The sequence below is a fragment of the Ambystoma mexicanum genome, chromosome 3p (genome assembly GCF_040938575.1).
Source record: "Ambystoma mexicanum isolate Mex_15411 chromosome 3p, UKY_AmexF1_1, whole genome shotgun sequence".
In the NCBI taxonomy this organism is placed as follows: Eukaryota; Metazoa; Chordata; class Amphibia; order Caudata; family Ambystomatidae; genus Ambystoma; species Ambystoma mexicanum.
The window spans coordinates 1,179,901,318-1,179,925,429 of record NC_090925.1 but is presented as its reverse complement, the minus strand read 5'-3'; positions in this window follow the sequence as shown (position 1 = coordinate 1,179,925,429).

Below are 24,112 nucleotides of genomic sequence, written 5' to 3'. Positions count from 1 at the left end.
CAAGAAAAACAATTTAATTAACAGACAAAACATTGCAGTATTCAAATCCTGTTCCCATATATAGGGACACAAAATAGGTACCTGTTGCTGCTCTCTACAAGACCTCACACTATACCATGATCTTATAATGATAACAATATGTTGTGCACTACGGTAAGAATACCGATACACTAACTCGCCCATTCTTATTTCATGAATGGGGCAATGCACTGCTCTTCTACGAATGCACCTGAATCTTGATCTGCAGCACATTCTTCTGTGCTTCTACTGGAACCCAGTGGCATACACAGGCGGTGGCCTACTGGGCAGTTCCTGTGGACTGGATATCTGTTGCTGATCATGAGCCAACAGGAATACTGCTCGCAGCATGCTGGTAGGTGACCACACTTAAAAGGACCATATGCTTCTCGGAATTCACGGTAAGTAGTGATATATCACAATACTGTTCAGAGGCTGAGATCGATAGACACAAGAGGTCTATTGGAGCTGGTATTATTGTTTAGTCAAAATAACATAGATCTTTTAGAGCTACTAAGATGTGGTGGAACCCCCTATAGTCCGTCTTTTATTTCTAGGATTCAGATTCAGAACTTTACCTTTGGCATCTTTTAGGAAACATTGGGCTATGAATTCCTTGTGATTTTTTCTGTACTCTACTGTACTGTAGAAACATTGCAGTATGTTCTGTTTGCTTGCCCTTTGTTTGTTGGCATAAGAACATGCTGTTGTATGCCACTGTTAAAGGTCCTGAGTGTCAGATCTTTCAAAAAAGCGGAAATTGTTTGCAAAATGGCTACTTATCCATTGGTAGATTTCACTGTCACAAATTGTCTATGCTGAGCATTCAGTCGACTTTTTAAGTGCTCAAGAATATGTATTGTTTTAATAGGCTTTTAATTATAATGATATTTTGAGAGATGGATGACACTAGTGGGCTTGCTCTCTGGATCCGGTAACTTTGGAGATATGGAGCCTCATTATGAGTGTGCCGGTCCGTTAACAACGTTGCTAGTAAGCTTACCAGCACCTTTGTTACCGGACCGGCACACTCTGAGTCTGCGTGTGGCTGCCGTCCCTCCCGGCAGATCTGACCTGGTGGGCGGGATGGCACTCGCACGCAGTCTTTCTGGGAAGCACCAGCACCACTATTAACAGTGCCAGTGCTTCCCTCATCCCTCATCCCCCTTCTCATTGAGTCCTATGGAACTGAAATGGGAATTGGGATTTACATTTTTCTGGCGCCTGACTTCCAGGAACACCAAGGTCGTAATCCCCCGGTGTTTCTGTGGAGCCAGGCACCGGAAAAAATCACAACACCGGTGGAAGCCTGCCGGTTTTACTGGCACAGCTACCGCCACAGTTGTAATGAGGCCCATGTATAGTAGACACTCTGCTGGGGATGTGCACAAGACGCATAAATATATAGCTGCAGGCTCAACACTACAATATTAAATAAAACATAAGGATTGTGATCTGCAGAATTATACATAAGGATATTGAGAGTTCTATAGCTCTCTTGTCCGGTACGGTGGACCTTTGGCCCTTAGGTCCAGGATGAATATTATATTGGGAATGATATATAAAAGCTTGTTATAAGGGACATTTATTGTAGCTTACCCAACTATGCAGATCTGTCTAGTTTTTGTTTTTTACACATTGAGATTTTTTTTATTTTTATTACGTATTAATGGTTGTATACTAATTTGAATTATATGTATATGAAGGATTGTATGAAAGTATATGATGTTTTTTTATCTTGTATATGTAACATTATTGAAAAAATCTGAACTGACTATTGTAAAAAAGCAGCGCACGATGATGCTGCTTTGCTTCACATTCACACTTGCTACATAGGCATGTTTTCCTTTCAATGGCTGTAAGCAACATCTCAGAATAGTGACATATTGGCCTCATTACGAGTTTGCCGGTAGGCTGCCGGTATTACCGGTGGCCTGTCGGCAACCTCAGCTTACTGTTTTCCACCCCCCGATATCCCTGTGATACTGGGATATTACGGGGAGTGGCGGAATGGTACATTCCCATTCCCGGGGCGTACCGGAGGACTCCATGGGATTGGGAAAACTGAAGCACCATTTTTAACAGTGCTGGTGTTTCAGTGATTTATCTGCCGGCAGGGGACTGACTACCGGCAGGTCAGGCCAACCAGTAGTTCAAAGCCCCTACCGGCAGACTCGGAGTGAGCCGGTCGGGAAAAGGTGCTAGTAACGTTGTTACCGGCACCTTAATTCCAGACTGGTTAACTCTTAATGAGGCCGATAGCATATAGGCAGTGTTACTTTGGTCTGAGTATGTGTACCATAGACGTTCAACAATTGCAAAAGGGTTTTGTCCACTTTCAGGTGCTCATCATTGTGATGCAATTCCCTCTATTTTGGACTATTAAAGGTTACCAGATGTTAAAGGCTAAGGCAGCTTCTGCTCTACCGTCACCTTCCTCTGCCCTCCTTCTTCCCTTCCACACCGTCCAGATTGTGTATGGTCTCATCTTCTTCAGGTCACTTACACTGTTTCCTAACTGCACACTCTCGACACTCTAACAAGTGACCATTTTTTTCTTATTTTTTTGTATGTGATAAAGTTGAATACACTTTACACATATGAATAAAAAAACAATAATTTCATAACCAAATCAAACCCTCTTCCATAATACACTATAAGATCAGTATACACTCAATATTAGACATTTACATCCACATAACAAATGTCCATAACATACATAAAAAATTGTACAGTGGAAACTGTGAGTTCATCTAAAAATATGTCCACATAACCCTACTAATAGCAAATGTCACTAAAACGGCAATTTCTAAAATCAATCATATAACTAGGCTTAGTTCTCCCACCATTTCTCGAATTCCTTATTTAACATGTTATCTTCCTCTATCCATACTCCTATAATCGCCAATGTGATAGATAAACTATAGCCTGAACTACAGCACAACCAAACTAATTCACCAGAAATCTCTGTAATATCCTCCACATGCGTACCGTAGAACCACTGGTAAACATTAAGAAACATAGGACATGCAGTCAAAACGTGCCTTGCCGTCTCAATCACATCAGAATACCACACACCTGACAATCGCTCTTTTCCTTCGGTACCCCGTCCAGGCCCCTCTCCCCTCAAACACATTTAACTTATTTAACCTAATAAGCATGCATATTCGCCTCCATCCTCTCTCATCTCTGATTGCCTAACTGCCATTCAAGATTGGTGTGCTGCCAATGATCTTTGTCTAAATGCCAGCAAGACCGAGATCCTCCTCATCGACACACCTTCACCATCCTTTCCCCTCACTCTCTAGGCTGCCTCCCTTGGCCCTCCTCCTACCCCCACCTGTGAGGCTAAGAACCTCGGGGTCATCTTTGACTCCCCACTTTCCTTCTCCGCCCACATTTCTGAGGTCTCTAAAAAGTCAAATTTCCTACTACACCTACTCAGGGGTACTCTGCCTTTCCTCTCCTTCCCCCAGAAGCTCACTGTCTCCCAAGCTCTGGTTCTCTCTAGGTTGGACTATTGTAACAGCCTCTTTCTAAATCTACCTACCTCGACTCTCTGCCCTCTGCAACTAATCCAGAACAGGACTGCAAGACTTGAGCTTGGCCTCAAGCCCTGCAATCGTATCTCTCCAGCTCAGAAATCTCTCCATTGGCTCTCAGTGGATGCAAGGATTAAATTCAAAACCCTCAGCATTGTTCACAAGGCTTTCTGGGGCCTGGGTCCAAAATACCTTCAGCTAACCCTCCGAAAATACCTCCCCTCTCAAACTCTACCCTCCTCCACCTCTAACTCCCTCAGGGTCAGTCGCTTTTCAAAGAAACAAGCTTGGGGTGGATCTCTGTTTCCTGCTGGGGCCTCCCTCTGGAACAGTCTCCCTGCCACTCTAAAACTTGAGGAGAACCGTCTCCAGTTACGGAAGCAACCTCAAGATCTTCCTCTTTGCTTCTGCCTTGCTCCCACTCTCCCCTGCTGATCTGCTCTCTCTTAGCACTGTGCACCTGGCCACCCTCTTTCCCCTGGGCCCAGGGACCTGCTCACCCAGCCACCCTCCTGGATTGCCTCCTGGTCACGCCTTGCACCAGGAACCGTATCTGTACCCATATCGTTCCCCACGACCCCATTTTCTGCACTTATTCAGACGTACCCAGTCTGCTGACTTAAACACAGCACTTGCCACTTGCTGGCTGCACTACCACTGTTTATTGCCTCTATTATCTATTTATTTTTATTTATTATTATTGATCTGTTCTACTCTGCTCCACACTTTCAGCGTCCCCCCTCCATGCACTTTTCCCCTTTTCCCTTTCCCATGCACTTGCACATTCTCAATGTCACTGGGCCTAGTAAGATCATTGTTTGTTCTCCCCTGTTCCACTCCCTTGTCTTGTCCTGCTCTGAAACACTTGTGTATGAGCACGATACAAATAAAATATCATATCATATCATACATTTTTCAGGGGGGAACTGGCATACATATTGAGTTTTTTTTAATGCAAAATGCATTTTGACAAAAGGGCTCAGAGATTTCAACTTTCGAATGTGATCATGATTTTTAGACCAATCTCACCTCTCAGCAATTCTTTGAAAAGATCTAACCACACCATCTTGCCCCTCCTCTCATGCTGGCGTCCATGCAATAGCTCTAAAGAAGTACTCATTATGTTTATTTAAAAATATGTACAATGCTCCAGCAGTCTCACTTATTAGAGCTTTTTCAAATATTTCTTAAAGAGGGCTCGCTTCTGCAGATACGATTTAGTTAATAGAACACCACCATTAATCTGAATAAGTGTTGACTTTGAAGTCAAGCCAAACTTTACTCTTATAGCTTCAACTGGAGTAGCCGAAGCCCTAAAACATTCCTCAAAACGTTCCCTACCAGTATATCTGCCCAGGGATCCAACTCCGAATAAGATGCCTATTGCACACCCACTATTCCAGCAACTAACCTCTGCTGATAAATCTGTTCTAATCCACTAAGACCATATCCAGCTGCATGTATCCATTATGGACAACATACTTTATCGATACCATGGTATTAATTGGCCTAATTTTTCTTTTACTTTTTAATTCTATCTCTCCCAACTTTTCTTCTAATTCGTATCCAAGATATGTATATCTTGCTACTCTATCAATGTTTCCATTCATGGTACCAATACATTGATTTTTTTTTTATTTTACCAAAACACATACATTTGGTCTTGGACATGTTTTACTGTTAATGTTAATGTTAATGTTAAAGGATATTTATACCGCACACTATCACAACCAAAGAGGTCCCCTCATGCTCTGGTGGATCTGAAAGGAAAGAGAGTGGGATGGGTTAGTAGGATTGAGCGGAAAAAAGTGCAAGAGAGCTCTGATGTGCTGTTGGCATCTTCAGTTAGCTTAACAGCGCTCGCTGAGCTTAGGTGTGATTTTTGGTTTGTAGCCATAATGTGCTGTTGTACAAGGTTATGTGTGGTTTGTTTTGTTGTTGCAATGTAGTGAAGTGCATGCAGTTTTTTATGCTTTATATGTATGGTCGTGTTTGGTTAGAGTTTGATAGGTGTATGCATAGGGGTGAGATGATATTTTAGTATGGTTGGTTAGTGGCATCACTATCTAGATGTGATGCAGGCTAATCTCCACAATTCTAAGATGTGACGCATGAGTAACTTTACAATTCTATCTAGATGTGACACATGGACAACTTCCCAATTATAGCTAAAACGTGACACATAATTATCTTCCCAATTGTATCTAAATGTGATGCAGGCTAAAAAGCACAATTCTATCTAGATGTGACACATGGACAACTTCCCAATTATAGCTAAAACGTGACACATAATTATCTTCACAATTGTATCTAAATGTGATGCAGGCTATTCTCCACATTTCTTTCTGGATGTGACACATGATTATCTCCACAATTCTATCTAAATGTGATGTTGGCTAAAAAGCACAATTCTATCTAGATGTGATGCATGGATAACATCAGAATTTTAGCTAAATGTGACACATAATTATCTTCACAATTGTATCTAAATGTGATGCAGGCTTTTCTCCACAATTCTATCTAAACGTGACACATGATTATCTTCACAATTATATCTAAATGTGATGCAGGCTAAACTCCACAATTCTATCTAAACGTGACACATGATTATCTTCACAATTATATCTAAATGTGATGCAGGCTAAACTCCACAATTCTATCTAAACGTGACACATGATTATCTTCACAATTATATCTAAATGTGATGCAGGCTAAACTCCACAATTCTATCTAAACGTGACACATGATTATCTTCACGATTATATCTAAATGTGATGCAGGCTAATCTCCACAATTCTATCTAAATGTGATACACAATTACTGTTAGTCCATTTGCTTTAGCATACTCAACACAGCACTGGCCCTTCTACAGATACCTACATACGTATTATCTAGCACCACCATGTCATCGACAAATGCTAGCCATCCCACAGGAGACTGTCCTAACATATGCAGGAATATCTTCACTGCTTCCAAAGCACTACCCAAGTCTATCAAAAAGAAGTTGAAAAGAAGAGGGGCCAGAACACAACTTCTACTGACTCCTCTTCAAAGTTCAACCAGACTGGATAGTTCTCCTTCACCATTCATTCTAATTCTGCCTTTATAATTATGATACAGCAATTTATGAGAAAACAGAAGTCCATCTGGCACCCCAAATTTGAATAATTTGGTCCAGAGTTTCTCTTGGTCTACAGACTCAAAAACAGCGGAAAGATCTACAAATAAAGCATACAGCGGTGCAGCACTTTTCTGCCTTGCCTGCTTAATCAATGTATTCACAATCAACACATTGAGTGTTACCGCACTACCTTTCCAAAACCCTGTCTGCTCTGCACTTACACACTTATTCAAACCACACAGTAAGAAGCAAGCAACATTGTTTCCAATCCCAGCAAGGAGGGAAAGCAGGCAATAGCTGTTTGGATCATTCCTACGTCCCTTCTTAAATACTGGGACTATATGTGCCCATCACCAAGATTCCGCAATCGTCCCAGCTTTAATCTCTTTATCAAATGATATATCATATACTCTCTCCACAGGTGATGCAGCAGGTGTTTTTAAGATTAGAATTGCATGATCACTGTGTCTATTAAACTTCACGTTCATGCTGAGCAACCTATCAAACATGGCTAACCCAACATAGAAATAGTCATTTGTACAGGTTACTCCATTTAGTCTAAAGTTTTCTGCCACTGTTGTATCCCCAGTGATCTGACCATTCACACGTCTCAAATCTATATCAGGAAAGAACTCATTCCACCAACCTGTTGATTTAACCATCTGTCCACCCATATCTTTCACCTCAGAAGTCAACTTTGCAACTTTGCAACATCACCAGATGTTTCATAATTCAGACATTTCAGGTTTAAGTCCTATTCAACTAGTATCCACCTATTGGTCACTTTAGCCTGCTTGGTTACCAAGACATCAAGTATATAAATCAACATAGACTCTGTAACCATGCCCCCAGGAGGGTCATAACATTGAACACCAGCATGTTCTTACCATATTCCATATCAACATGCACTCCCCTGACATTATCATTCTTAATAGCTCCATTGCACACATCATAAGTTCCAAAACTATTACAGCATCAGATTATTAGGCCACCATATGGTCTCCCCACTTATCCCTTCTTTGCTCTTTTCTCATACAACCTATAACCATCTAACAACACCTCATCGACCAAGTGCTTCAATAAGATTTTCAATGCAAAGCTAGCTGTTCCAGCATGCACCACAGCTTCCCCTGTACTGCCGACAGAGCAGTTCTAAATAGAATTATCATTTTGACTACACCCTGTCAGGTGTAGGGAACTGGATAGTCTAACAGGCTGAGTTGTTGGGAATCTGTTATCAATCATGGTTTGATTGTCTATCATTATTGCTGATCCCATATTTGCCATGTTAATTTGCTGTGCCCCTTGTTGCAGTAAATCACATAGGTTGAGCAAAGAGTTATTGTTATCAATGCTCACTGAGACACCTGCATTGCCACTCATGTTTGTTATATCAGAAGAATGTTCTATGGTTCAACCACTACAACAGAGTTGTTATTCATTTGCAGCGAACTGACCGTGCCATCAGACACTTCTTTAAAGTTAGTAATCATTTTACTTTTTATTATATGTCTTCCATGCTTCTGGTATGTGATCCACATTCACAGATTCAGGGATCTCAAAAGATGTTTTCATCGCTGAAAATCACAGCCTCATTTTAATACCATTCTTATTGCCCCACAGATTAGAATTGCTCTTTTAAACCACTGCTTTTGCAAGCATTTGACATTTGCTGATTAAAGGCACAATACAGATCACTTACACGCTCCTCTGAACGCAATTGTCGAGGCAACACACTCCGAAGTCGATCATTTCTTTTTTTAATTCAAGTGCATTTAGTTGTAATGACCGAAACCTGAGCCTAGAACGAGCAGTCATTACCGGGAGCAGGCGCTCCACCTAAACAGCAGGAGCAGTGTCTACAGACCCGGCGTGCTGCCTACCTGCATCGAAGGAATGCCCGTGAGTTATACCTTATAATTCAGTGAGTACGTCCTCTATCAGAACACACTGTTACACCGACCTGATTTATGACCTCTTGCTGCCTGGCTGCCAGTCTGCCTGGCTGCTGCAGCCTTTACTGGATTGGCCACAGCTTCTTTCATAGCCAATCAGCACTCGCTGGCAGGCGAGAATGCCGGCCCTCAACTAAGGCCCAAAAGCAAGCATGTCCGGAGACTCCAGACGCTGCGCACGCCATGCTGCCTGTTCCCCTCCATGACACTTCTTCTTAAATGTTAACCTACCCTTGCACATGCCGCACGGTAAGCATGACCTATGTTTTCAGCCCTTTTACTTTCTGCTACGCACTGCTCGCTTGTTGACTATCATTCAACTGGGCCACTCACCATCGACTAAGCGGCTCCCCATACCACTAGAAGACTATACATGAATCCTGTATTCCTGTGAGCAGTGCATTCTGCCACCCCAATACATATGATGCCAACATGTGCCTTCTTACTGTATACTGCTACTTGTAGCGCGTAGCTTGATGCCGCTTCACAACGCTCCATTTCAACCGCCTGATTAGTGCCTACTACTACTCGTATATCAGCTATATTGCTGTATATTTACCTCTAAAGGCTCTTGCTTGCTTACGCCACAGGGCACACCTCTGTTCAGTTCTGTTTCCAGCAATGTAATCATCTGCTTCTCCATCTAGAGTACTAACAGGCAGATCCATTGCTAATTATGCACCCTTGCTGCACCATATTGACGCTCTTCACCTCTTAGCCGCCAGCACAACTCTCACCTCACTTTGCTTCAGACCTAATCGCTGAGCACACCTGACTGTGAGCTCGACTGGCCTTCTATGACTCTGAAGCTTGCCACGTCACTTATCTCTATATGTTAGTATGACCATAGCCTGCTATAATATTTAACGTGTATCTGCCTAGAAGATACTCAAACTCGCTACAAGCTCATAGCAGATTGCTAGAATGAATCGCTCTATATCACTGTGGCCCTGCCTCAGAATGCCTAGCTTGTTACGTGCGATAATAGGAACCACAACTGCTTATTGATTTTTGTCTAGTGCCTACTGTTCCGCATAATGCACACCGCCAGTTGGAATTCTTGGATGTCTCTATTTCCTGCATGCTTAATGGCATTAATAACCCCATAACCGTACTAGCAAGCTTTCTCTGACTGCACTACTATCACCATTAGAAACCCCGCTGTTATGGCTACATGTCACAATTAAGGTATAGCTGCATGGTTGGCACAATCATCACTAGTTTGTTGCCGTCATTGTTGCTTATCATTGTTGCATCCACTCTGTCTAGCATAACTTGTTTTACATGGCCCGGCTGCACTGCCTTGCTCAAAACTTAGATTGCACTGACCTTGTTTGCTTGTACTGACCTTGTTTGTTTATTGTCACCATTAAGGCATAGCTGTATGGCACAATAGTCACTATGTTTTGCTGTCACTTTTGCCTCCAATCAGTGTAGCATATTTCGCATTGCATTGCCTGGCCGCATTGCCCCTGCCCAGACCTGGGCCTACACCGCTAAAGATAGTGATTTTCAATATGACAGACCTTGTCTGCTGCATAAACCGTAGCCTGCACTGTGAGTGACCACTGCTATACAGAACCTAGACATGACCCAACTTTGGTTAACTACCTCTACTATTCTACTCAATGTGGTTTTGCTCATGTTGTTCAACATGGCAGTCCCAGCCTTTGACACTTCTTCACGGATGCCATGAATTATCCTGCTACGGAAAACCCAACTTTCCCAAACAAAAATTAGCCGTTCACTATCTATGACCTCAATACTGCCCTGCTCAGACAGCATCAAACCCACTAGCTTCCTACCGGACCTTAAAAAACTGTCACTAATTTGTTGACACCTACAACACACAGACTCATCACAGCCCTTTCATTACCACCTGTCCAAGGTCTAATATCCTACTCTATTAAACCTACACCTAACCTTCCCTGCCTAACTGCTACTAGCAATTGCAAACCAGACTACATGCTGACTAAAGTGCATCTCTCACTATCTAGCAGCCCTCACTTACCTACTGTCAAACCTATACCTACCTTACCATGCCCCACGGCAACTAGAAATCATAGACTTGGCCATAGACTCCCTAAAGGATCTCATCTATCAACCAACAACCTTCATCAAACCACAATTAATCTACTAACCAACCAGCATATTAACACTACAACCAACAATTCCCCCCTTAATAAAAATCCTTCCGGCAACAACTCCAAAGCCACTAAACCGGCAGCGGAATTCACTGCTACCACGATCAAAGGATGCCTCTTCAATGGCAGGTCATTAACAGCCCATGCGCTTGATATCCATGACCTCATTCTGACCAACAACCTTGACCTCCTAGCTGTTATAGAGACGTGGCTCCAACCTACATCTGGTCCACTTCTCCCATTAGCTATCCCAGACCAGTACACCATTATCAGGCAAGATAGAAATACAGCCAAAGGTGGTGGTGTTGCCATTATTGCAAAAACCTCCCTTGGCCTCAGACAGGTTCCGGTCCAAATCTTCCCTTCAGGAGAACTCCTCTGAATTGAATTACCTCTCTCTCCCATTCAAACTATAACAACCCACCTCATCTACAGACCTCTTGGCCCTCTATCCTCATTCGAGGAAGACTTATCGCTACTGCTTACAACTAATGCAAAGCCTGGATCCCAAACCTTGCTCTTAGGAGACTTCAACTAAGGACTCCAGGACTCTAAAGATCCCAACGCACTAATCATCAGCAAAAGCATTGCCGAACTAGGCTTCACATAACGGGTCAAACAACTAACCCCATAATAAAGGCAGACAGTTAGATTGGATCACAGACACTTACTGCAATATCAACATACTGTCTAATCAGCCGTGGGCATCAAAGATCACTATGCCATCCTATTCATCGTACAAAAGAGTACTAACTCTAACCTTGACAAACCACGGGCTCCACCAAGAATAGCTAGAAACATGCAAAATGTCACAGCACACTAGCTACTTCCACTCCTTCAACCTATCAAAAGCCTCTCCACTGCCAACAAACCTAAAGATGACCCTACTCATCTTGTGGATCTATACAATATTACCATGCTCGACGCCCTCAATAAGATTGAACCGCTTCAGTTGCGCAAAGCCAAACCCCACACTCACATGAACACTTGGTTCACCCCTCACTTAAGAACTCTGAGAAAAAATAAAAGAGCAGCTGAAACAATTTGGAAAAACATCCCTTACTCGACTAATAAAGACAACTTCTCAACATCTTCCTCTACTTACAAATCTGCAATTTTCCTAGCGAAATGTGACTCCTTCAACAAAAGAATTCAAATGGCTAAATCTAACACCAAATAATTATTTAACATACTTAGAGAGTTGGAAACACCCACAGCACCTCCTGCATCATGCGCCAAAAACACCACCTGGTGTCACAACATTCAAAAAGCGCTCTCTTATAAAATTGAGCTTCTCCAAAAGAAAATGGAAGAGCACCCTGACCTATTCAGATTCTCCCCCCTTAGCACTAAGGAAGTCGATGAGATTATCTTAAGTCTCAAACCTTCCAGATGCATGGGTGATATTTGACTGGCATCAATCATAAAAGAAACTGCAAAGGAGCTTCCACCTTTTATTACCTTGCTGATCAATACCTCATTCTCAACCAACACTGTACCTTCCAACCTTAAGGAAGCCTGGGTCATGCATCTTCTCAAGAAACCATCATTCGACCCAAACATACTAACCAAGTACAGCCCAATTACTACAGTACCCTTCCTTCTTAAGATTATTGACACAGCTGCCTATCTACAGATCCAGCAGCACCTGGAAAGCAAAAATGTATTAGAGCTACGACAATTAGGTTTCCGCCCCAGACATGGCACCAAAACAGCACTGGTAGATCTCGTTACCCAAATAGAAACAATAAAAGACAAAGGCAACCTTGCCCTGCTCTTACTACTAGACCTATCAGCTGCCTTCAACTAGGTGAACCACAAAACGCTCTGCTGCCATCTCTCATCTGCATGCCACGTCTCTAATGACGCCACTACCTGGATCCAATTCTTTCCTCAGAAACAGAACTACTAGAGTGTTCACCCTGACTGCAACTGCCTCATCCGCTGCTGTCACATGCGCGGTCCCTCAGGGCTCTTGTGTCTCCCCCAGGCTTTTTAATATTTTTACCAAGCCCTTATTCGATGACTTAGAGCACATGGTATCTCATACACAAACTACGCTGACGGCACCCAAATTCTTATCCCCATCACATGCAACTACATACAGACTCCAAACGACTTAATGACTCACCATCATCAAAGCATGGATGGCAACACATGGACTCTGCTTAAATGACAAGACTGAGCTTCTCCTCGTAGGAACCCAAGCCAGACTTAACAAACTCACCAACCAGTTTAATACCTTCAACATAAATGGCAACAACATCAAGGTCTCAAAAGATGTCAAAACCATGGGCATATATATTGACTCAACCCACTCATTAGGTAAACAAATCAACACAACTGCCTCGCCCACTGCTTACACTTGCAAGCCTGTAGACCCTTTCTCACCACAGACAACTGCCTTACGTTAGTTAGGGCATTAGTACTCACCGAACTAGAATCTAGGCACCAACCTACACAGCCTTAAAAAACTGCAAACATATCAAAACAATGCGCTCAGAGCGGCAACCAACTTCCCTAGATTATTCCACATCTCAGAGCTCTCAATAAACCAAAGAATCAAATTCAAGACACTTTCTCCTACGAACAAGTACCTGAAGAATCAAGCACCCTTGTATTTGTGTGACAAATTCAAACGTTATACCTCGGACAGACTGACCAGATCGGCCCAATCAAACACCCATATCATACTGAGGTTTAAGCTCCAAAGGGCAGGTGGCAGAAGCTTCGTGGTACTGGCAGCCAAAAATTGGAATGCCTTACCTACCAGTATCAGAGTGGAACCTTCTTACCACAAATTCCGAAAGAGTGTCAAACAGTGGCTTTTTATGAATGAAGCCTAATAGCCTGCCTTCTCGTCATCCTTTTTTCCTGCTTACTGACAACACTGCCTATGTTTTGTAACCAACCGTAAACAATGCTGTACAAAGCTATCTTTCTTGTAAATACTCACGTCTTCTCTGCTAATGTATACTGCAACCTCATCTATGCAAATAATGCCTTGTAATTGTGTAACCTATAACCTATATTTCTCTTGCAATGCAAATTTGTAAATTTGTAAATATCTGTGAAACTTTGTAACTAGGTAAGCTTAAGAAATGTGCCCAGATGCCTCAGGGATCTAATTAAATACAATACAATACAATACAAGAGAACTTTTTACACCATTTGTCTAAAAAGAAAATTAATTTACAAGTCAGTTTACACTTCATACATTTCAAATTGTATCATCACCTGCAGAAATAATTTAAAGTGCCATTTCTTAGTGCAAAAAAATACATTTAAAATACATAAAAAGAGCTCCTTGAGCAGATAAAAGAACCTTTGTCATTAGTTCGGTTAAATATTAGTACAGTCCATAACCCACAATAATAATTATTCTTTATCATTACTTCTGTTAAGCCGTAGTACTGTCCATAATACAAAATCTCATTACACCATCAATCGATACCAGTAAGAGAGCTATATGGACTCAGGGTCCGGGCGGATCAGCCCTTTGCTTCCAACATAATCTCTGCCTTAAACCAAACATGATGTGCAGCAGAAACCAAAAGGTATGACTCAGCGGCAAAGAGTATGCTCCAAAATTGGTCACTCTCGCACAACCTAAACTTATAATAAGCCTTATCCTAGTTGGCACTCAAGTTTGGCCAAGACATCTAGATATGTTTTATAGTTTCAATTTGCCACTCACAAAGTCTACAGAGCCACTGCTGAATCGGGATACCTTGCCAAGGGAAGCCCATTATTTACACTGAAAAGCTCCCAGATAAAACTAAGAGTTCCCATACAGGACTCCTGTGCAAAACTTAATTGGGCTAGAACACTTCAGTTCAGCTTTTATATGTGTTCACAAAAGTATTTGAATCAAATACTTAAAGGGCTTTCATCAACAGGACTCACATTTTCTTCCACGTCCAGGTCTGCAGCTCTGCAAACTGCAAACTGCAAATGGTGGCACTCATGCAAAGTGATTATGCTTCCAAGTAGAGGAATCTCCATCCTTCCCTCATGGAACACATGCCCACAGCTCACAGCGTGCACCCCTTTCAGCCTTAAGCCTAATGACCCCAGGCCGGCTCCCCCAAAAACACTGGGAAAGCTCTCAGCCCCAACACTCATTATGGGGCTAAGACCCAGGTCAGTGCCTGTTGCGTGGATGGGGACAAATCACTAACTGTTGCACCACACCATGCTACACCTTCATGGGCTCATCAAGGTACCTGAGAATGACAAGACCCGGCCTCTGGAATGTTCTTAAATGGGAACACCCAGCGGCTAGCACTGGGGGACCTACCAGGGGTAAAATCACCTCCACCTTCTTAGCTGTGTTTTAGCACTCGCACCACGATAGCACCTTGCAGCTCGGTTAAACTTTGCTACTGCAAGGATTCGAGGAAAGGACCTCTCAATGTGTCAAGCTGCACCTCAACTACACTCTACACACAGTGACTCGACAATGCCTCTTATACCATGTAAGTAAAGATATTTTCTTTTTAAGGAATGCTGTAACAAGTGACCAATGCTAAGTGCAGTAGGCAAAAAAGAAATGTGTGGGTTGTGCCCCAACACCACATAGAAAGTGATATGCGCATAGTACGATAAGAGCAAAGACAACACGAGGATAACCAAAGGTGTGGAGGTATAATCAATACATAATAATGCAGTCAGGATTACAGACCTAAGCACTGCAAGAGATAGGCGTTAGACGTAGAAGATAATCAGGTAAGCAGTGTGACGGTACAGGTCAGTCCACACAAAGTGAGATTGCCCCAACAGGATACAGAGAGACAGCAAGAAACAGAAAACTGAGCAAAGAGACATGTGGCAATAAAAAGAGCAACTAGCTGAGAGCAAACAAAACACTGAGAACATGAGACAATCAGCCAAGGATGTGAACAGGCATCCCACTAAAGAATGTATGTATGTACAGAATTTATAGAGCACAGCAAAGAGCCAAAGGCATCAAGGTGCTAGAGGTGGCGAGCCACCAGAGAGCGAGGTAAGATCATTCAGAATCAGAACAAATGGGTTTTTAACTGCTTACAAAACAAAGATATGGCCTGAATGCTCCTGATGTGAGAGAGGAGAGGATTCCTCAGAGAGGGGGCCAACACAGAAAAGGATCTGCCCCCTAAATGGGTGCGTCGAAACCAGGGGACCATCAATAGGACCTGATTAGCTGAGCAAAGGTCTCTGTTGGGTTAGCGAGCCAGCTTCAACTGAAGAAACTGAGCACCCATGGAATGAATGGCATGGTGGACCAAACAGAGAATCTTAAACTTAACCCGTGTCCTAATGGGTAGCCAGTGGAGGCGTCGATGGAGGCCCTGGGAATGGGCTAGTCTATGGGCACCTAAAACCAATCTAGCTGCCGCATTCTGAAGGATCTGCAATAATTGGAGCAGCGTCTCAGGCTGGCCCAAAAAGATACTATTGCAGTAGTCAATGGCACCCATAATTGCGGCCTAACAATTTTGCTCCTAGCGGTAGTGGGGAGAAATGGGAGTACCTCCCGCAAAACCCTGAGTTTGAAAAAACCACTCTGGCAGACTGCCGAGATTTGCGCCTCTCGCGATCCTGATGACATGATCTTAATTTCCAAGCTTTTAACTACAGAAGTTGGTTTGGGACAAGATCCCAGGCAAGTGGGCCAGTAATCGGAGGTCCAGCTGTTAGATACCTGACCGATCAATAGAATCTCAGATTTTTCCCCGTTCAATTCAAGCCAGTTTTCTGACATCCACTGGCAAACGGCTGAGAGGCAAGCTCTCAGACTTTCAGAAGAATTTTCCTTGGAGGAGTTGAGACAGAAGAAAATCTGAGTATCATCTGTGTACATAAAGAAATGCACACCAAAACTGACAATTAGTCTGACCAGGGCAGCCATGCACAGGTTAAAAAGTAGGGGGGAGAGTGCAGAGGCCTGAGGGACTCTGCAGTCAACCATCATGGAAGGAGAGGTAAAAGGTGGAAGAGACATCACTTGAGTGCGACCGGATAGAACAGAGGAGAACCATTTCAAGGGCACCTCTGAGACACCCACTTCAGACAGGCACTTCAATAATCTCTGGTGGTCAATGGTGTCAGTATGGACCATTAAGTTGGGACATGCAGGGAGACAGCTTGCAATATAAAAGACACTCAAGAAAAGAGAGGCAGGGATTTAAGAGACCAGGTTTAACAGAAGGTAGTGTTTCTAAAAACCAAGAGTCGTGTAGTGGTTCTAAGGTAGTCAACAATCAAACAGAGAACAGACAGAGATAGCAGGAACAAGACAATCATTCTGATGGCTGGCCAACAGAATTGGTTAGATTTTGAGAGGCATGGAAGCAGACAATGGCCTGAAAATAGATGCACTGCATGGGGCGAGCACACTTATTTTGCTTAGCTTGTGAGGGATTGGGGAGTTCGGGAGAAAAAGGGAGCAAGGACCAGGCATCTTGCCCCATCCCAAAAAAAAAGGAAAAGGGTGAGGAAAAGTAGAAAAAGACATGGGGCCTCATTACGACCCAGACGCTAAGTGGTTAGCGGCGCCGTTAAACACTTGGCGCCTTACTACGAGGTCCCTTTGCGGGACCCGACCTGAACGGCTGGTCTAGACCAGCCGTTAAAGTAGGGACCCGCAAAGGGACTCTCGAGGTAAGTACGGTACCGCAATTTGTGGTACCGTACTTACCGCCTTCCCCAGTCCCATTGAGCCCTATGGGGCAAAAATGGGAATGGGGAAGGGCCAATGTTCAGTGGGGAATTACCACCCCGTCAACCTTGGAATGGGGTGGTACTTCCCGATTGAACATTGGCGGACTTCTTACGATACCAGCACCAACCATGGTTCTAATAGCGCCATGGTTTAGCGCCAGTATCGTAATGAGGGCCATGGACAACTAACGGAAAGGCTGGCACTATCATCAGGTTAATGTGTCAGGTATTTGTGATATTGCCAAAGATCTGTGAAGAGCGCAGTGCAAGGTGCCGCCTCGTACCTATGCATGCCGCTTGCGTTCACTCTCCCTATGCAGGCCGCTTGGGTTCACTCTCCCTATGCAGGCCGCTTGGGTTCACTCTCCCTATGCAGGCTGCTTGGGTTCACTCTCCCTATGCAGGCCGCTTGGGTTCACTCTCCCTATGCAGGCTGCTTGGGTTCACTCTCAGATGTGTGCTACAGCTGTCATGATTTTATTTATTCTGACAGCCTGGAAATGTGCTGATAGACCCGGAAGACGATCTATTAGGTTCAAGAGACAAAGAGGAGGTGGAGGAGGCGAAGTGTGGCGTATGGTGTGCTCTAAGGATAATGTGTGTGCACTTTATTTTCAGAATCACATATTCTGACTTCAGGGCATGCGTCCCGTCAGCTATCGCAGTATAAATACACGTGTGGATAACAATTATATTCAATGATTTGAAAAGACAGGTACTGTCAGGCTCTGAGATGTCCCTGCCCTTCTGTAATTTGAAAGGGAGTCAGCCAAGTAATTCTACGATGGGGTGTGGCGCATGTTTAAATGGAGAGACGAGAACAGCCACTCTAGTGCAGTGCTTAAGTTCTGTGGTGACGTCTCTGTCCTATAGCAGGCACTCACAGTGCTGCCACAGAACGACCTGTCTTCATTCGTTTTCTCTGAACGCGTGCAGCATGGTGAAAAGCATGCCTGGTCCTCCCTGTAGCGGCCTGCGTGTCATCATCTGAGGTGGTAATGATGTAGCCAAGGCACTTAGGCTGTGGCCTCGCTGTCCAGTTGATGGTACTGGTGGACTATGTGTGCCAGGGTCTTGCAGGATTCAGCTGACTGCTCATAATCAATGGGGCCACTGACCATGGGTCTGGAATGTATCCCTCACTCCCAGTCAGTCCACTGCCATGCTTATGTTGTTTCATGCCAAAAGAGCAGGGCTCCTGCCCAGACCAGCCAAGGACAGCACAGTACCGGTGTTATCCATGCCACAAATGCATGTGTGCTTCCAGGCTTTTGGATCCTATTAAATATGATCTGGATTTCTGTGGAAGTTTATGTCGTAGATATATTTTAACCTATGACAAGTCAGGGATGATGTCATTCAATCAATATTGATCAAACTCTGCGGTGAAACGTTCTGCCTCAATTGGCCCAGAGATTTAATGAAACATCTTGGTTTCCCTTAAATCTCATTTTGGAAAGTCGATTTTCAATGAGGTTAGAGGGTATCGGTGACTCTGTTGACTACATCTTCCTTTGGTGGGTCAGAGCATGGAAAGTTCCACATCAGAAGGTTATCATGGCTTGTTATGCTCTTTATGATTCACCTTGTATATTCCGAACACCGCTGTAACCCATTTCATACTAACAAATTATGTATAAGCATGCTAGAGGACACATAATATCCAAAGATAGTCAGGTGGTCAAATTCTTTACCATGCCTTAGGTCTGGACTGACCATATTCTCCTTTACTTCAGTCTCCTATAAATCTCTACACACTCCTGCTTCCCTAGATATTTAGGGTCTCATGGTATTTTGTTCTCTGAAAAATGTATTAAGGTTTATCATCTGTCTTTTTCTCTCTCTACTATTGTTTGTTGGACTGTTGGCCCCATGGGTTCTTTCACCAATGGGACGGCATTTGTTCCTGTCAGGAGAGGCCCCAAAGACGTTTTCGCAAAAGGGCTGGAGCTTAGTACAATGGTGCTGTTTGTCCGGGGGTTGATTCACCTGGCAGTTCTCAGTATGTCCCTGGTCACTTTGGGATCTCTGATCTTTAGTTCAACAGAGTCAAGTGCATCCTTTTCCCTTTCAGGTGTCCTAATACAGTGCACAATATCTTCCCCCGTTATAAAAAGACACCCATCACGGAGCGGAGCTAATGTAAACATTTGTTCCAGAGCGCTTCAAATGGTTCATGCTGTGAGGAAATTAATTTGGGTATTCCATGCAGAAATATTGTCTGGTGAGCAGAAGACCCAGACAATACAGGAGGTGGGTTAAACAAGTCCTTAGTCAACCCCTCGGTTGCTTTCGTGGGTAGCCCAATTACCTCAGGGGTTCTAGCTACCTGCAGACCTCGGGCCATTTCTTTTCGTGTCATAAAGCTTGTATTTATTGGTTTGGACCTATACTCTTCCCGGGGTCTACACTCCCCCTTACTTGGGTTGTGGGCTTCGGAGCATTGGCTATGGGTCAACACTCCTACTGAGTTTGTGGCATTGCAATGTATCGGTGCCCAGTTCTCTGCTACCAAGGTAGACACTGGTTTCTCAACTGTTTCCCTTCCGATTACCTCCATAAAGAAAATGAGAAGCTTTTTTAGTGACACTAATTCTAAGAGCACTAAACCACAACTATGGCAACTCTCTTTTCCCCTTTGGCTCCCTTCCCCCTTGTCCACAAGGGTGACATCATAGACCCTGCTTGGATCCCTCAATTTGGAAGGCGAATTGGGTATAGGAGGTGGGCCGAGTGATGAGGAGATTATGGCGTCGACGGTCACTGGGGCAACTTGGCCTCCCGTTCTTTTGGCAACAGGGATATTGATGTGATCTGGGTATGTGATCTGCTTTCCCTATTGCCCTTTCAGAAATGAGGGGGCGGTTTGAGAATCTTTATATTTGAGACCAGTGGATACATGATCCCAGTTTGGCATTGGGCCCACTGTGTCAAAGGTGCCTGGGATACTCAATGGACCCCATGGGTTCAACTGTTGATCTGTTTGAGCGATGGGAGTTGGACATGCCTCCTCTTGGCGCTCCGGACCAGATTCAGGAATTGTCAAACATGGCCATGTGCCATGAGAGGCAGTGGGAACAGTGGAATCATTGGAAACTGTGACACTGTAGAGGATTGCCGCCCTACCACAGACTGAGCTGCTTGAAACAGTAGGTGAACCCAACAATTGCTGTATTTCAGTAATCAATAGGTGTGCATTCCCAAAAGAACTGGCAACGTCATGCAGATTGGGGGCAGCTGTACCAGCAACCCCTAGAGGTGATAGTGAAGTTGGCTTGAGTATCAGGGTTTTTTTTTTCTTTATGGACTCGATTTTCCATTTGGCCCCCAGCTCAAGCCAAAACCAGGACCAAACACTGGAACGGAACTAGAAGCCTCTGCCAAATCCTGTGTAAGATCCTGCACAGGTACCTTTGCATGCGTCAGGCCCAAGGCAGAGAGTGCTGACATGGTAAGTTGTGGTAAATATGGGAATATGGGAGTATATAACCGAAGCACAGGATCGAAGGAAGACTCCAGAAGAATCGAAAGTTACCTCTATTCCACTGCATTAGGTTCCACACAATAAATCGGAATGAAAGAAGCAGGACCCAGCTGTTGATGATTCAGGCAGCGGCCTACAACGCCGTCACCAGGCTTCGGGGCAACTCGCAGTGGAAGAGTGAAACTTTGTTAAATGGGGCCACACACTGCAAGCTGCAAACACCCAGCAAGAAGCCAAAACCCAGCGCCCTTGCCACCGCGGGCTTCACCCTCGCAGGGCTGTGCAGCAGTCCTTCTGAGAAAAGGGGCGTGGCCTGGTGAATCTGACAGTGGCCCTGCCGGACCAGAAGACAGGAGCGGCAGTGGGACACCAACACCCTGTGCCCTTGACATCGCAGGCTTCACCCTATCAGAGCTGTGTAGTAGTCCTTTTGGGAAAGGGGGTGTGGCCTGGTGAATCCAACAGAGGGCCTCCCAGGCCAGAAGACAAGAGAGGCAGCGGGACGCCAACACCCTGCGCCCTTCACATGGCGGGCTTCACCCTAGCGGGGCCAGGTGTTACACTCACCTGGTATCCACTGGGGCGCCACACAATACTGGATGGAGGTCTAAGCGCTATCCCGGACCCCTCTCTGCTTGGTTATGTGCCAGACATTGGGTAGCGCCTATAGCAGGAGAATGGAGGGTTAAGATATTGGTTCTGTGATGGGTGGACTCCCACCTCCCTCTGGTCCAAAATCCCCTCCCTTGGGTTTATTGCTCACCTTAGGTTTTTGTGCATTAAACTCTCTGTCCTGCATCTCTGTGCAGGGACGTGTGGTTGGTGCGGGCGTTCTGTGGACCTAGTTGCTTCACTGGTCCGTGTGTCCTTATGTCGGGTCCAGACCGGCTGTGACTCTGACTCTGCTGGCTGTCTTCCAGGTGAGTTATATTGTCTTTTCCGTCTTTATTCTGTCTCTTTCTTTCCCTCCGTTTTCTCTGTCTTCTTGGCATCTTGCTTCACTATGCTGTTCCCTAACAATGTCTCTTTTTGTTTTCACAGGGATGGTTGCGATCTCAGAGTTGCCGCTCCGATGGCGAAGACCACAGTGAGTTATTGATGCGCGAAGTGCTGCGCTGTTTCTTGGTGTTAATTGCTAACCTGTGTTCTCTTCTCTTCTTTGTACAGGTTGCAGTCGGCAGGCTCAAATTCCCATTTGCCTTTTCTGACCACACACTTAAGACAGAGTATGGTAGGAGTAGTAGGGAATTCTTTCCTGGATTTTGGTATTACACTCCACAGCAGTCTGTCCAATTCATCCATTCAAAAGCTTCAAGCAGCCCCGAATGCCACTTGTTATCTTCAGCATCATACACTGGGGCCAGGGAATCATTGCTCTATGATTCAGTAAAAGAGCAAATGGTCTTCGATGTCTTCTGCCTTGTTCATAAACCTTTATTTGGAACAGCATCCTTCAAAACATGTCCAACATGCGGCTCCATCACGCCCTCTCAGCTCGGAGCCGAAAGGTGCATGTTCTTCCTAGGGTGCAAACCATTATATGTAGCTCGACTCACTGGTACAAACCACCCTTTCTCTTAGAAAAGAACCCAACTTCAACACTGATAGAGACATTATTTTCTGAAACTATGCTCCTGTCTTCGCTTTCTCCAGCCTGCGCACATCTATGCCAAAAGGTGACTTTTCACTGACGTTGGTTTTTTCTCATGGAAATTATGCACCATTTGCGCCAGGGGAAGGGCGCTCAGCCAATCAGGTGGCTGGAACAGCGGGTGGGAATACACAATCTCTGCATGCTGTCCCAGCCAACTGAGAGGCAACGGGGAGCCATTTTGAGACCAAGTTCATTTGTGAACAAGATTGTTCTCTTTTTGGATGTTTTGGTAAAGTTCTGTCACCTTTAGTGAACATTACATTTTACATTAAAGTTTAGCCTAAACTACCCAGTGTGACTGAGCTGCCAGCCTTAGTCTAGGAGGGAAGAGGGCTCTAGTGAGGCACACAGAACTCTGAACATACACTTGATTCAGGTAAACATTGACACACTAGTAGGTTATATACATATAGATGTATTCTTTATACGCCAAGGCTTAGAAGTAAATCAGTTAAGTACTATATTCACAATAGGTGATAAGAGAAGAAACAATTAATGTATCCATATTAGGTCAATACTTTTGGTATAGCACTAGGTAATACAGGAAATATAGTAAAGCACCTGGAACAGGTAAGCACACTTTGGTAGAGCTAAAATACTTTAGCTTAGCCTTGTATCACCCCAAAATACATAGACAGAAATGCATACAAATACATAGAAATACACAGCAGAATACATAGAAATAAATGCTGAATAGACGTTTACTGTGCATTCGCAGTCAAGGAAAAAGCTGAATCGCTGTTATACCGCACAAGGGGTTTGGGGTTTGTGGAGGTGTCATCCACAGTCGCAAGGCCGGGATATTGCCATTGCACAATGGCTGTGCTATCTATGTGATCACTGCGTGCCTACATTTTTGAAATCGCAATTTCCATTTGTGACATTTGCAGCCATGCAGTGCTCACATACATCTGCTTAGCCTAACTTCGGCAGTCCAACACTATGTTGTGTGAGTCACAGAAGTTAGGAGGGACACTGGGACACCAGTGGACAATTAGCTGCTGAAGAAAAGGTGGAAAAGCAGAGTACAATATTCCAGAAGGCAGAGTCCAGCAGGCACTCTTCAAGGACATTTGGGATTTTCTTCGCACTAATGCCGGAAGGACCAATGTCCACCCCAAAGGGTCTATAAGCAGACCCTGGAGCGGTGCAAGAAGCTGATTAATGCAGAACCAGGAACAAGAAGAACAATGCAGCCAGCCCCAGGTAAGTACCTAGGAGCACGACAGTACCTTTTCATGGAAGAAGAGGATGCCAAAGGAGGGTCCACAAGGTGAGGTGACGGTAGACCCGGCTTTGGGTTTCTTGGCCTTGGTGGCTGAAGAAGGAACTTTGATGGGATGATCAGATGGTTTCACTCTCGCAGTGGGATGCCAGGGAGAGGATATTCATGGTACTTGCTTGTTGGAGCCCTTCACAGGCTTCGGAACAGCGATGGTTGTTGTCCGACAGACTTATCTATGTTTCTCAGTCCCTGGCTCGATTACAG